This window comes from Eschrichtius robustus, chromosome 5 (genome assembly GCF_028021215.1).
Source record: "Eschrichtius robustus isolate mEscRob2 chromosome 5, mEscRob2.pri, whole genome shotgun sequence".
NCBI classification, from domain to species: domain Eukaryota; kingdom Metazoa; phylum Chordata; class Mammalia; order Artiodactyla; family Eschrichtiidae; genus Eschrichtius; species Eschrichtius robustus.
Window position 1 is genome coordinate 9,391,155 of NC_090828.1, and position 12,766 is coordinate 9,403,920.

The window sequence follows — 12,766 nt, forward strand, 5'->3', positions numbered from 1 at the left end:
AGCATGGAGTCATAACCACTGGACTGCCAGGGAAGTCCTGACCCCTGGCTTAGATTAATCTCCAACATCTCTTTCAACCCTGAGAGTCTCTGATACATTAACTTTCAAAATGCCAACACCCCCAGTAGTGGTCTCTTAACAGTCTGAACTTGACCCTGGAATTAGTTCTCGATCTAGGCCCATGAGAATGGACATGGGTGGGCCCCAGGGATGGTCGGGGAGAGGTCAGTATGCAGAGGAGGGAAAAGGGCAAAGAAAACTCTGGTCCTGCTTGACCTTCAGAGTACAGATGACGTAAAATCAGAGAGGGTCCCTACATGGCCAGCTTCTGTTGGATCCCGTCTGCCCACAACCTCAGCCCCGCCAGCAGGCGGAGATCAGGGACAAGGAGGCGGCTACTTGCTTTAATCACTCCCATGTTGAAATGAATGACATCGATGCGTGCTCATAGCAGGCGTGGAAAAAAGGCCAATTTCATCACTCCAGTGGGGGAGCCAAGTTGAAAGCCGAAGTCCAGTCCCTAGAGTCGGGCCTCCACTCAACCAGGAGAACCCGTTCTCTAAGAGGAACCGAGATGGAAGAGTAAAACAAGCCCTCAAAGCATTAATAACAAGGAAAAAAATGAAGAGAATTTCAGAATTTTTTCCTTTGCCTTTTTTTATTCTTTCTATCTACTGCCTTCATTTTATGCCATTCTGAACTGAGTACATTTCATAGGAATTATCCAAGGAGAACTTGTACATTTTAAGAAAAACAGAGCGTTCAGGATAACTACAAGGGTATTATTCACTTGTTAGAAATTAGAGGCAAAACCTTGTTCCCAGATGCCCAGGTGTCAGGAGGCTCGTCCTGAGTCGTGCTGGCCCCTTTTCTGCTGCCACTTCAGGCGCCACCTGAGGGCGCTAACACGCATCGCAAAGGCTTGGCCACACAGCCACCCACCCACCAAAGGCTCCATCGTCGCTCGGACCCCAAGAAATCAGCCCCAGTGGCCTCTCCCGTGGGCTCCCTCCTTTGATGGTTTTATTCTTCCACTGCAGTGGCTCCGGACCTCCAGATCTCCACATGGGGGAACCGCCCGGCATCTGGTCCCCAGCTCCCTGCCTCGTGGCTCTGCGCGACCCGGGCCCTGCGTGGGCCCCCGAGAGGAAGGGGCGCAGGAGAGAGCTTGTCTGGGCTGGGTTATTATCACATTCGCTTTTTCGCCTTCCCCTTTCTTGTTCGTCCTCACTGCGGGATGCGGAAGACAGAGGCATGCAAGCAGCCGGGCTTTTGTGGGGTGCAGTGTGCCCATGTGAGGGTACACGGGCCTCTCCTGCCTTGTCTAGTCCAGCATGCAGATCTCACCAGGACCTTTACACACAGCAGGTGCTCAAAACCTGTGGATTTGTAGCAAACGGTTTAACTCAGTACTTTTCAATGTCTAAATGCAGGATAATGAATAATAGCTAATTTGTGTAGCAAGCTTAGGTATCCCAGGAGTGCTTTTCAAAATATTTCATATCTGATAAGATGAGGTTACCCGCCTTGAGGGGGTCGTGGGCGGGGGAATGTTGTAGTGAAGGGCCAGGAAGCAGCTGTTTTCCTATTTGTCAACCATAACAGAAATATGCCAGCGTTTTAATTCCCTCTATGGCCATAGTGGGATTATTAGCTGAATACTAGCCTTGCTGTCCCCAAAACGAACTAGAAGGCAGTCTGGGACAGATGTGCCCTTGAGACTCATAATTTGGTATTATCTTCCCAATGTATGAAGAACTACTTCAGAAGGGCAAATGGTACCAAGTTCTCAGTCTCAGGACCTGGCTCGCTATGGAGCTTCTGACCACAGGAACCTCAGGCTGAGTGCTCAGGGCACGGCAGCCCCTTTATCTCACCCACTCCCTGCAGCTCACGCTTTCCTGGCCTTGGCCTCGAGCCTCTGTTCAGGCTTCCCTAGCTGAGAGCCCTCCATGGCTCCCAGCAGCATCCTGTACTCTTGATACACTCATCTGATATCAGAACACCTGCCCTGGGCCTCATCCCCTCAGTTCTCTGCTCTGGAGGGGAAGAGCGGGAAGGGAGAGCTGGGCCACTGAATTGAGAACCGGTGGGCTCCAAAGACATTTGCTTGGTAACTTTGCCCTGGACTGTCCCTGTTCACAGATGTCATTTAAATTCTGAACCTCAGGTCTTGGTGCTGAGACTTCCTTTCCTTTCTTCTTCTCCGCAGTTCAAGAAACTTGCCCTGCAAGTCTCATCCCCTCCACGCTTCTCACACCTTTGGGTTCTCTGTTAAATTTAAACAAAACATAGGGAGTACCTTCTGCTGATCTGTGATGCTGTTGAAAATGCCCTGAGGCAAACTTCCTGACAGGAGTACACCCTTCTAATCCCCAAGACAGAGTTTTTCAAAGAAAAGGGGAGCAGAGAAGCCATGATTCTGGACTGAACAAGTAAAAAGATGTTTTCCCACAGCAACTGTTTTGCTGTCGGCAATTAGAGAAAGTTTGACTTCCACAGAAGAAGCAGGACAAGATCAACAAAGAGAGGAGGACTTCTGACTCATCCAAGCCTTCCTCGTGCCTTAGAAAGACCCACTTTGTGCCTGGGGCCACCTGGAATCCACCACACAGGAGAGCCATGGAATCAATCACAGCAAGGCGCACAGGCCACGCGTGAGTCAGGATCCTCGAACTTGCAAGGGATGGATCTCAAGTCAAACTGGCTCAAGAGCACAAGTGGTTCATGTAATAGAAAAACACAGAAGATTCTGGAAAGCATGGCTGGGCCCAGCTGCTCAAATGAGGGCATCCTTTCTTTGTTTCTCAACTCTTGGCTCTGTTCTCTTTGTGCGGACTTTAACCTTAAATCATGTGCACACGCATTCCCCAATACTTCCACGAGGTAGGAAAAGTTTCCCCGAGTAGTGTGAGGCTTGGGTCCTACCAGCTCCGCGAGTCCGGCAGAGACCACCTCTTTCTAAACAAAGTGCTGAGATTGGGGGTGTTTGGCTTGGTTTGGGTCACAAGTTCATTCCTACACCAATTTCTATGGTCAGAGAGCAAGAATGCTCCAGTAGGTTGGGCCTGGATCCTGGAAGTGCAGCAGAACTCTCACGGGCAACAGCTCCCCAAGGGAACGCCAGGCTGCTGATGGCAGGGGAAGGAAGAGCAGATGGTGGGCAGGCGGCAACAGCAGAGGTGCTCTCCAGAGGACCAGAGGTATACAAGCCCGCGGACACACAGAACAGGTCCTGGTCATTTGGATCTGAAGGAACTAGGTTGAGTGGAGTCAGGAAAAAGAGTAAAGAATTAGAAGGGATTCCAGGCTAAGGAAGGAAAAGCCCATGGAAACACGGAGGCATGAACTGAGGAAAATCCACTTTGCCTGGATCTCTGATGGCACAGAGATGTAGTAGGAGATGACACCAGAAAAGTGAGCTGGGCTCAGATCAAGGTCTATAAACAGCCAGTTAGGGAGTTGGGATGCCTGTTCTTCAAGGCAGCTGTAGCCTGCAGGAACCAGGGGGTGCGTCCCTGAGTTTTGTTTTGTTTTGTTTTTGTCTAGAAATATATACCCAACTGGAGGCTGCATGAAGTGGTGAAGCGCAGGGACTCTGGAGACAAACTCCCTTGATCCAAATCCCAGCTGTGTGTACCTGGCAAGTTCCTGAACTTGTTCGTCCTCCTGTTTACTCACCTATAATTGGGGGAATAAAAGCACCTCCATTATGGAGGTGTTGTGAGGACTGAGTAACAGAGCACGTAGCGCGGTGATTACTCTTACGAGCCAGCACACACCAGTGGTCGACCGGTTGAGTGGCACCACCTACCAGCCACACTGCTGTGTGACCTACTTGATTCATGATGGGACCATCCCTCCAGTTCCACTGCTGTAACCAACTTTTTCAAACTCAATTAACTTAGTGTGCGTAGATTTGACTTCCCTCCTATAGCCCTTTGTTGGAAAGCTGATTAGAAGCTCTGCGTTCGCGGGCAGGAAATGATGTGCCAGAGGGGGTGTTTTACTGGTCATGATTGGGTAGAAAGCCAACTTCTTCATCGGGTACCCCCAAAACATCATTATTTGCAAATTATTCTTCTTGGGCCCATTCAGTTTCTCCAAAGGAAGTTTCGTCATGTCTCCTGTTTGAGAAATATGATCCAGACTGCTGGTGTGTGGGGGGCAGAGCAGGTGAAAGGTGCTGGGGGGGTCTCACCGTTCAGTGGGCAGAATGCACCCCTTCCCGCTCTCTGCCACAGCCCCACTTTCTGTCCTGCCTGCACCCACATCTAGTTCAATTTCTCCAGAAAATAACCCCACTGTGGGTTGGGAGATGGGCAGTTCCCTGGCTAAGTGTCTGATCCAATTAGTCTGGAGTGTGGTTTGACCATCTGGGATTTTTTAAAACTCCCAGGTGATTCTAACATTCAGCCAATGCTTGAAACCACTGCCTTAAAGTAAAACGTCCCAAATGTCAGTTATTTGCCTACCATCTTGCTGAACGATGATCTACTTACAATTTTCTTTAAATGAATTTGTCTTTTAACTTAAATTTTATTTTCAAAGGAAGTGTCATATCATTAGTGTAAATGGAAAACAAGTCTACCCCTTGCCAAGACCAACCTAAACGTATAAAAGAACAATGCAACCCTCTCCTCGCTCCCCTCAGCCTCCTTTGTTTTACTTTATAACACTTGTCACCACCTGAAATATTGCATATTTTATTCTCCCCTAGAATATAGGCTCCATGAGCACAGAGGCTTCTGTCGGCTTTGCCCAGGGTAGCATTCTGCATCACCTGAAACTAAACTGGCACAGTGTAAGCTCTCAGTAACTCTTGTTAAATTAGTGCATAAATAAAGGAAGCCATAAATAAATAAATGAAAACAAACAAGGTTATTAATTCCAGCTAGATAGGGCTACTGCAGGATGACTACTAAGCCTGCAGCCTGCTCTCGCCCTTAATAAATTAGAGAGAGGTGTTAAAGACCTTTCTACTCCTAACTGAGACTTTCTCCTTGACTATTCAAAGGACTAAACAAGAATTGGACATGCATGTGTTTACTACTGATTTGTCAGCACCTAGAAACAGTGTCAGGCACCTTGTAAGAGCTCAATAATATTTTGTAATGCATGAAAGAGACTCAGTGTTAGCCATTGCTAACGTGCCATTGTCACTGCACGTTGAAAATCACCAGCGTTCCCATCTCAATCTCTGGAAGGTATCGCCTCAAGTCATCCTGACAGACAGTCCTGATACCCAGGAAGCACATCCTCCTATTTTTGCAGCCAACACAACCTCTAGGAACAATGTCCCCCTCACTCCTCTCAGGTATATCCAAATTGAGGCGGGCCAGACCGTTGTTTCATCCTTCACATTGACAAACCTCTCTCCACGTGTTACCGAAAATGGGGTCTGGCTGCTCACCACTCAAAAGCCAATACTCGCGAGGCAAGGCTGGTGGAGAGGAAAGTTTGCTTCATTTCAGAGGCTGGCAACTGGGGGAGAGGGCGGACTCATGTCCAAAGGCCGACTCCCCCAGTTGCCGGCCTCCGAAATGAAGCAAACTTTCCTTTCCACCAACCTCTTCTCCCGAGTATTGGCTTCTGAGCAGTGAGCTGCCGGACCCCACTTTTGGCAACACATGGAGGTTTGAAACCACGTGAAGCGCGTTTGATGGTGTGGGGGGTTTTTTTCCTTTTTTTTTTTAACCCCATGTATCCTAAAGACCCCACTGTCATTCAAGTGAGTATGACCCCAGGCTAGTTACACATCCAATATGATGCTGACCTCAACTACAGTGAAGCCCGTTAACCATGTTTCGTGTAAGAGCAGCTAAGTAACCAAGGTAACCCCCATCATTCAGTCTACTCACCCCAAGGCAAAAGCCATTGAGAGCTGGTTTCGGGATTGAACCAACCATTCATGACAAGAGTTTTGAAAGACAGCTCCCTCGTCTGGCCATCTTTGTCCCCATGGAGCTATTCACACAATGAATTGGGAACCAGCACATGGCCTAGGTCGACATCTTTATTTAAACACCCTCCCCCATATTCCACCGGATTATCTCACCCCACAAGGGGAGAGGGGACCACAGTAAAGTACTTAAAGAACAATTCTGGGGGACGCTCTTTTCTGCAAATGTTCACTCCTCTCCGCTGAGCAGGGTGCTCTCCTGCTCTGATTCACCCCATTCTGCTCCAGGGGCACAGGTGAGCTCACCTTCCACAATCTGAATGCACAATGAGGCTCGTAAAAGAGGCATGAGAGAGGCAGAGAGGGCAGGAGGAACCCAGGGGAACTGAGAGATATCACATCTGAGCAAAGGAAACTCCTTGTAGCTTTCCTGTATTTTCCAGGACTGCCTAAGATCTGAAACCAAAGGCTGGGAAACAGGAAAAGAAAAAGCAGTGAGATTAGCCACATTTTCCTGCAACACTGTTAATGAAGGTCACAAGAGCACTGTTTGATACTACAAGGAATTCAGCACCAAAAATTTCAGTTAGAAAATAACATGCTACGTGCTACGTGCCAGGCATTGTTCTAAGGACTTTACATACTTTCTAAATTCTTCTTTACTCCTAAATACTTCAGGGAGCATTTCCTAAAAACAAGGACATTCTCTTACATTACCACAGTAAATTTTTCAAAATAAAAAATTTAACAAAGTTATAATATGGTTACCTAATCTCTGGCCCTGAATCAAATTTGGCCCGCTGTCCCACTCCAATTGGTAAAAGCAATCCAAGCATCACACGCTGCATTAAGTTGTCATGGTCTCTCTCATCTCTTTTATCCTGGACCGTTCCTGAATCTTCACTTATCTTTCATGACGCTGACCTTCTTGAAGAGTACAGGCCCTGTTATTTTTTAGAATATCCCTTAATTCACGTTTGTCTGATGCATCCTCACAATTAGATGTAGGTTATGTATTTTTTTTGTCAAGAGTCTCACAGAAAGGTATGCTGTGTGCTTAGTGCATCGCACTGGGAGGCATGGTGATTGACTTCATAGAGTCTAAGTCATTTAATACTCCACCACAATCCAAGGGGTTAATCTCCTCCTCCTCTCCCTCCCCCTCCCTTTCCTCCTCTTCTCCTCCTCCTCCCCCTCCTCCTCCTCTTTTTCTTCTTGTTCCCATTTTACAGAAGATCACACTGAGATGTAGAGATGCTAAGTAACCTCATTAAAGGTGAAATAAGTGATGAAAGTTGGGATTTGAATCCAGGCAATGAGGCTCCAGGGTGTACGCTCTGAACCACTAATTTATGCCGCCTCTCCAAAGGCCTCTGCTGGAAGGCAGTTTTCCCTCAGAGGTGGCATGGGTTTCAATGACACCATTAACACAACGTTAGAAACAAGTCTCCTAATTATATGCCAAGCACTGTGCCAACACGGTGCTTTACATGCATCGTCTTATTTAATGCTTTCAGTGTCCCTTTGATGTAGTTCTGCCAGCATACCTGCTCCAGGGTGGATGCACAGGCTCCACAGAACAGAGGGGAGGAGCGGGGCTTCGAGCTCGGGCCTGACCTCACCACCTGGATGCCTAAGCTCTGGGTGCTCTTAGCTTCTGCCACGCGTGCTCTGTTGCTTTGCAACCAGGAAGAGGACAGCTCCTGGGTTTTCATAACCACTGGTTACACAGTCCTAAGAGTTTCCTAACGCTGGCCTTCGGCCTTCATAATACAGTGAAATCATCTGATCCTCTCTGGCAGAGGAGCCAGGGTAGGTGCAGCTGGGGGACTGGTCTGGGGCTGGAAGATCCACCAGTGTCTCCGAAAGAGCACCGGAAGTTCAATTTGTTCTCAAGGTGAAGAGAAAACTGGAGACTTGAGACACAAGGCCAGGTCAACATGAGCAAGAGTCAGGAGGAAAGTCCAAGTCAAGGGCAAGACAGAGCAAAGAGGTCCAAGAACATTGTTACAATAGCTGCAGCCCATTCTGATTCATCTCTGGCTAATAGGTTTCCTAGGTTTATCTGTCCAGCTTAAAGGTACAGGGTAGAAGTATAAGAAATCCACCAAAAATGATCATAGAAAAGAGAACCATCTTCCTCCTATGTAAAATAGAAGAACCTGCTTACTGATTCTCCCTTAAACTATCCATACATTGTTCTTCAATAGCTTGCACAAATTTTACTAGATAACATGTTTGTCCCACAAATGAGACATGGTTCAAGTACTTCTCCCAAACTCCTTTCCTCTTAAATTTAGGGCATTCACATCTCATGTCTTCAACTGCTTTCATCACAACCATTTGCTCCTGCAAATAAAGGTACAGTGAGGTCGTGACTGACAAGAAAAAATGTTAGGTCTTTCTCATCCAGACTCAGTCCTATTTATTGATGACCTTCTCAAAGATTATGATGTGGAGTTGACTTCTGAATGTTAAGCATGCTTGTTTAATGCCAATGATCTATTTTTGAACACTCAAAATATTTTTAAAATAGTATAAGTTGCAAGTGTGCTCTGTTTCATGGGAAATAAAATTTAACTCCTGTTTATATACTGATATATAAACATATCAGTATATGAGGATTCTTGTAGCCTCAGAAGGATTCACTGCATTTCCATTAGTGAATACTCCAACAGCATTTAAAATTAGATTTGATCTACATGACACTTTTCAAGAAAATGGGTATTAAATAAAAGAAGAAAAACCTATAGGTGCAAGAAAAAGCCATAATCATTTGCTAGTATCACTGATTTCATAAAAAATTTTTAAAATAATTTATAATATTAGCCAACAAAACTATAATACAACCCCCATGAACCAAGCATTACTTCTTTTAGGACATGTGTGAGAAAATGTTTCATTTCCAAGTTAGTGGCAGAACTGGAGTTTTAGACCTTGTACTTTTATGAAAGTATATGCTATTACATGAGGATATTGGTTATTTTCATCAGAAAGAAAAATGTAACAAACTTGGAAGACTAATGTAAGGACAGAAACAGGTTGCTAATCTTGCTATGTATCGCTTCACCCTTGATGGGTTCTTTGAATTTGAAGCCAAGGTAAATGTAAGCTTGTAACGACCCCTGCAGGCAGGAGAAGTTTTGTAGGTGCTTTGGGATGAAGTCTGGGGGAGTCCTAGACCAGGAAGAAAATCCTGAAGTGCTTGGGATTTCTCTTACATCCTGCTTGTTATAAACACCCCTTTAGAAAAGCAAATGGGCTCCTCGCGCAATCTCATGAACTAGACCTGCAGGAAAACACAAGGGCTCTGTTGCAGCATGTCCATCAGACAGGTATGTGCGGGCAGCGAGACCAAGGGTGAGGCTGCAGGAACCCGAAGCAGAACATAGGCTGATGAACTTAAAACTAATACGCTTTTCTATTGATATGCATTAGACAAATGTATAACTGGAACATCACAACCACGATTTTATGGACAATATTGCTTAAGGTGAGGCTAAGGAAGGTATTTATTTATTTATTATAAAATATTGGCTGTATTCCCTGTGGTGCACAATATATCTTTGTAGCTTATTTTATACGTAGTAGTTTGTACCTCTTAATCCTCTACCCCTATTTTGCCCCTCCACCCCCAACTAGTAATCACTAGTTTGTTCTCTATGAGTCTGTTTCTGTTTTGCTACGTACATTCGTTTTATTTTTTAGATTCCACATATAAGTGGTAACATACAGTATTTGTCTTTCTCTGTCTGACTTATTTTACTAAGCATAGTACTCTCCAGGTTCATCCATTTTGTTGCAAATGGCAAAATCTCATTCATTTTTATGCCTGAGTAGTATTCCATTGTGTATATATATATATATATATATATATATATATATACCACATCTTCTTTATCCATTCATCTGTTGATAGACACTTAGGTTGTTTCCATATCTTGGCTTTTTAACATAACGCTGCTATGGACATTGGGGTGCATGTATCTTTTAGAATTGGGGTTTTCATTTTCTTCGGATATATACCTGGGAGTGGAATTGCTGGATCATATGGTAATTCTATTTTTAGTTTTTTGAGGAGCCTTCATGCTGTTTTCCACAGTGGCTTCCCCAATTTGCATTCGCCCCAACAGTGTACAAGGATTCCCCTTTCTCCACATCCTTGCCAACATCTGTTATTTGTGGTCTTTTTGATGAGAGCCATTCTGACAGGTGTGAAGTGACATCTCATTGGGTTTTGATTTGCATTTCTCTGATGATTAATGATGTTGAGCATCTTTTCATGTGTCTGTTGGCCATCCATATGTCTTCTTTGGAAATATATCTATTCATGTCTTCTGCCCATTTTTTGAGTTGTTTGTTTTTTGATATTGAGTTGTATGAGCTGTTTATATTAATATACTGATATTAGCTGTTAATATACTGATATTAACCCCTTATCAGTCATATCATTTGCAAATATTTTCTCCCATTCAGTAGGTTGTCTTTTCATTTTGTCCATGGTTTCCTTTGCTGTGCAAAAGCTTTTACGTTTAATTAAGTAGTAGGTACTTAAAGAACAGAGTTAATTAATTCATTGTATCTTGGACTTCAGGTACATAGAAGTGGATTCATTATGCTTAGATTATAACTCATTCTCAGCACTGGTTCATATATAGTCCACTCCAGTAATTTTGGTGGAGGTGGGGTAGGGGGACTTTTCATTTTTTATTTTTTGCAATTCAATGGTTTTTCATAGATTTGCACAACCATCACCAAAATCACTTCTAGAACATTCCATAACCCCAAACAAGCCCTGTAACCATTAGCAGTCACTCTCTATTTCCTCCCCTACATCCCCAACCTAGGTACCAGTAACCCACTTTCTGTCTGTATGTACCTATTCTGGACACTTTGTATAATTGAATCATACAGTATGTGGTATTTTGTGACTGACCTCGTTTACTTAGCATAATGTTTTCAAGACTTATCCGTGTTGTAGCATGTATCAGTACTGCATTTATTTTTATTGCTGAATAAAGTTCTATTATATGGGTATATCTCATTTTATTTATCCATTCATTAGTTGCCAGACATTTGGGTTGTTTCCATTTTTTGACTATTATGAAGAATGTTGCTGTGAACATTTGTGTACAAGATTTTGAGTGGACGTATGTTTTCATTACTCTTGGGCATATACCTTGGAATGGAAACGCTGTGCCATATGGTAATTCTATGTTTAAACTTTTGAGGAATTGCCAAACTGTTTTCCAAAGCAAAGTATATGAGGGTTCCAGTTTCCCCGCATCCTCACCAGCACATATTGGTCAAGTTGACACATAAAATTAACCATCACAGTCTACTGCATTAAGCTTGCAGGGGTGTGGGCGGGCTGCCTTCTACACTGAGAGATGGGCGGAATGATGGTCTGGGGTAACCATGTGGTTCTAGGTCATGTTCGTATCTGAATTGGCTATAAAAATGGGACAGTCAAGGTGGCACTTTAGGGTATTACTCTAACACCTTCAATATTCTGTGCTAGAATTCCTCAGAAGCTGATTTTCTCCCACTCTCTGCTTAATCCACACCATTAAGGCAACAAATTTAAGGCAAAGATTGTCCACATCCTTAGTTGCACCCCAACTCCAACATGGAGTTATGAAATCAGTTGAATGCATGATAAAAAACTAAGAGGAAAGGCTTTTAGAAGCAGCACTTGAATCATTTTATCTTCTTAAGGGACAAGGTTATTACCTGATACAATTAAGTTAAAAGTGAGATTACTATTGTGGAACAATATGTAATTTGCCTAGAAATCAAGAGGTGATGTCAGGGTCTTGTACCTCAGATACCTGAAAAATGTTCAGTGCTTGTCTTTTACATTCTAATGTACAGTGGGTTTCTATTCTTTTAACCCAGACACACCAACCGGTGACTCACAGATAGGAGGTTCCTTTGCTCCAGGTCTGCTCTCAACCTACCTGTGTCAACAAGAGACTGTCAGGCAGGTAAGAGCAATGAAACTTGTGAAGACAAAATGATTTCTTAGAAAAGCCCTCTATGGGAAATGAAATCAGTGTCTTGAAGAGACATCTGCACTCCCATGTTCATTGCAGCATTATTTACAAAAGCCAAAATACAGAAACAACCTAAGTGTCCACTGATGGATGAATGGATAAAGAAACTGTGATATATACACAATGGAATATTATTCAGCTATAAAAAAGAAGGAAATTCTGCTACTTGTGACGACGCAGATGAACCTGGAGGACATTATGGTAAGTGAAATAAGCCAGGCAGTGAAAGACAAATACTGTATGATCTCACTCGTATGTAGAATCTAAAAAAAAAAAAAGTTGAACTCATGGAAACAGAGAGTAGAATGGTGGTTGCCAGGGTCTAGGGGGTGGGAGAAATGGGGAGATGTTGGTCAAAGGGTACAAACTTTCAGTTATGAGATGAGTAAGTTCTGGAGACCTAATGTACAGCAGCATGGTGACTACAGTTAACAAACTGTAAGGTATACTTGAAATCTGCTGAGACAGTAGATCTTAAGTGTACTCACCACCAAAAAAAAAAAAAAAAAGGTAAAGAAAAGGTAACTACATGAAGTGATGTGTTCATTAACTTGATTGTGATGTGATAGTCATTTCACAATGTACCTGTGTATCATCACATAGCACACTTTACATGTATACAATTTTATTTGTCGATTATACCTCAGTAAAGCTGGAAGCGAAAAAAAGAAAAGCCATTTGTGGGCATTCTAGATGTGAAGTACCCATGGTCCAGAGGAGAAGCTTCACAGAGAGCAGATGAGAGGTTACCTGGGGTGGTGTGCAGTGGGGTGAGGACTGGCTTTCAAAGGGCGCAGGAAAATTCTGG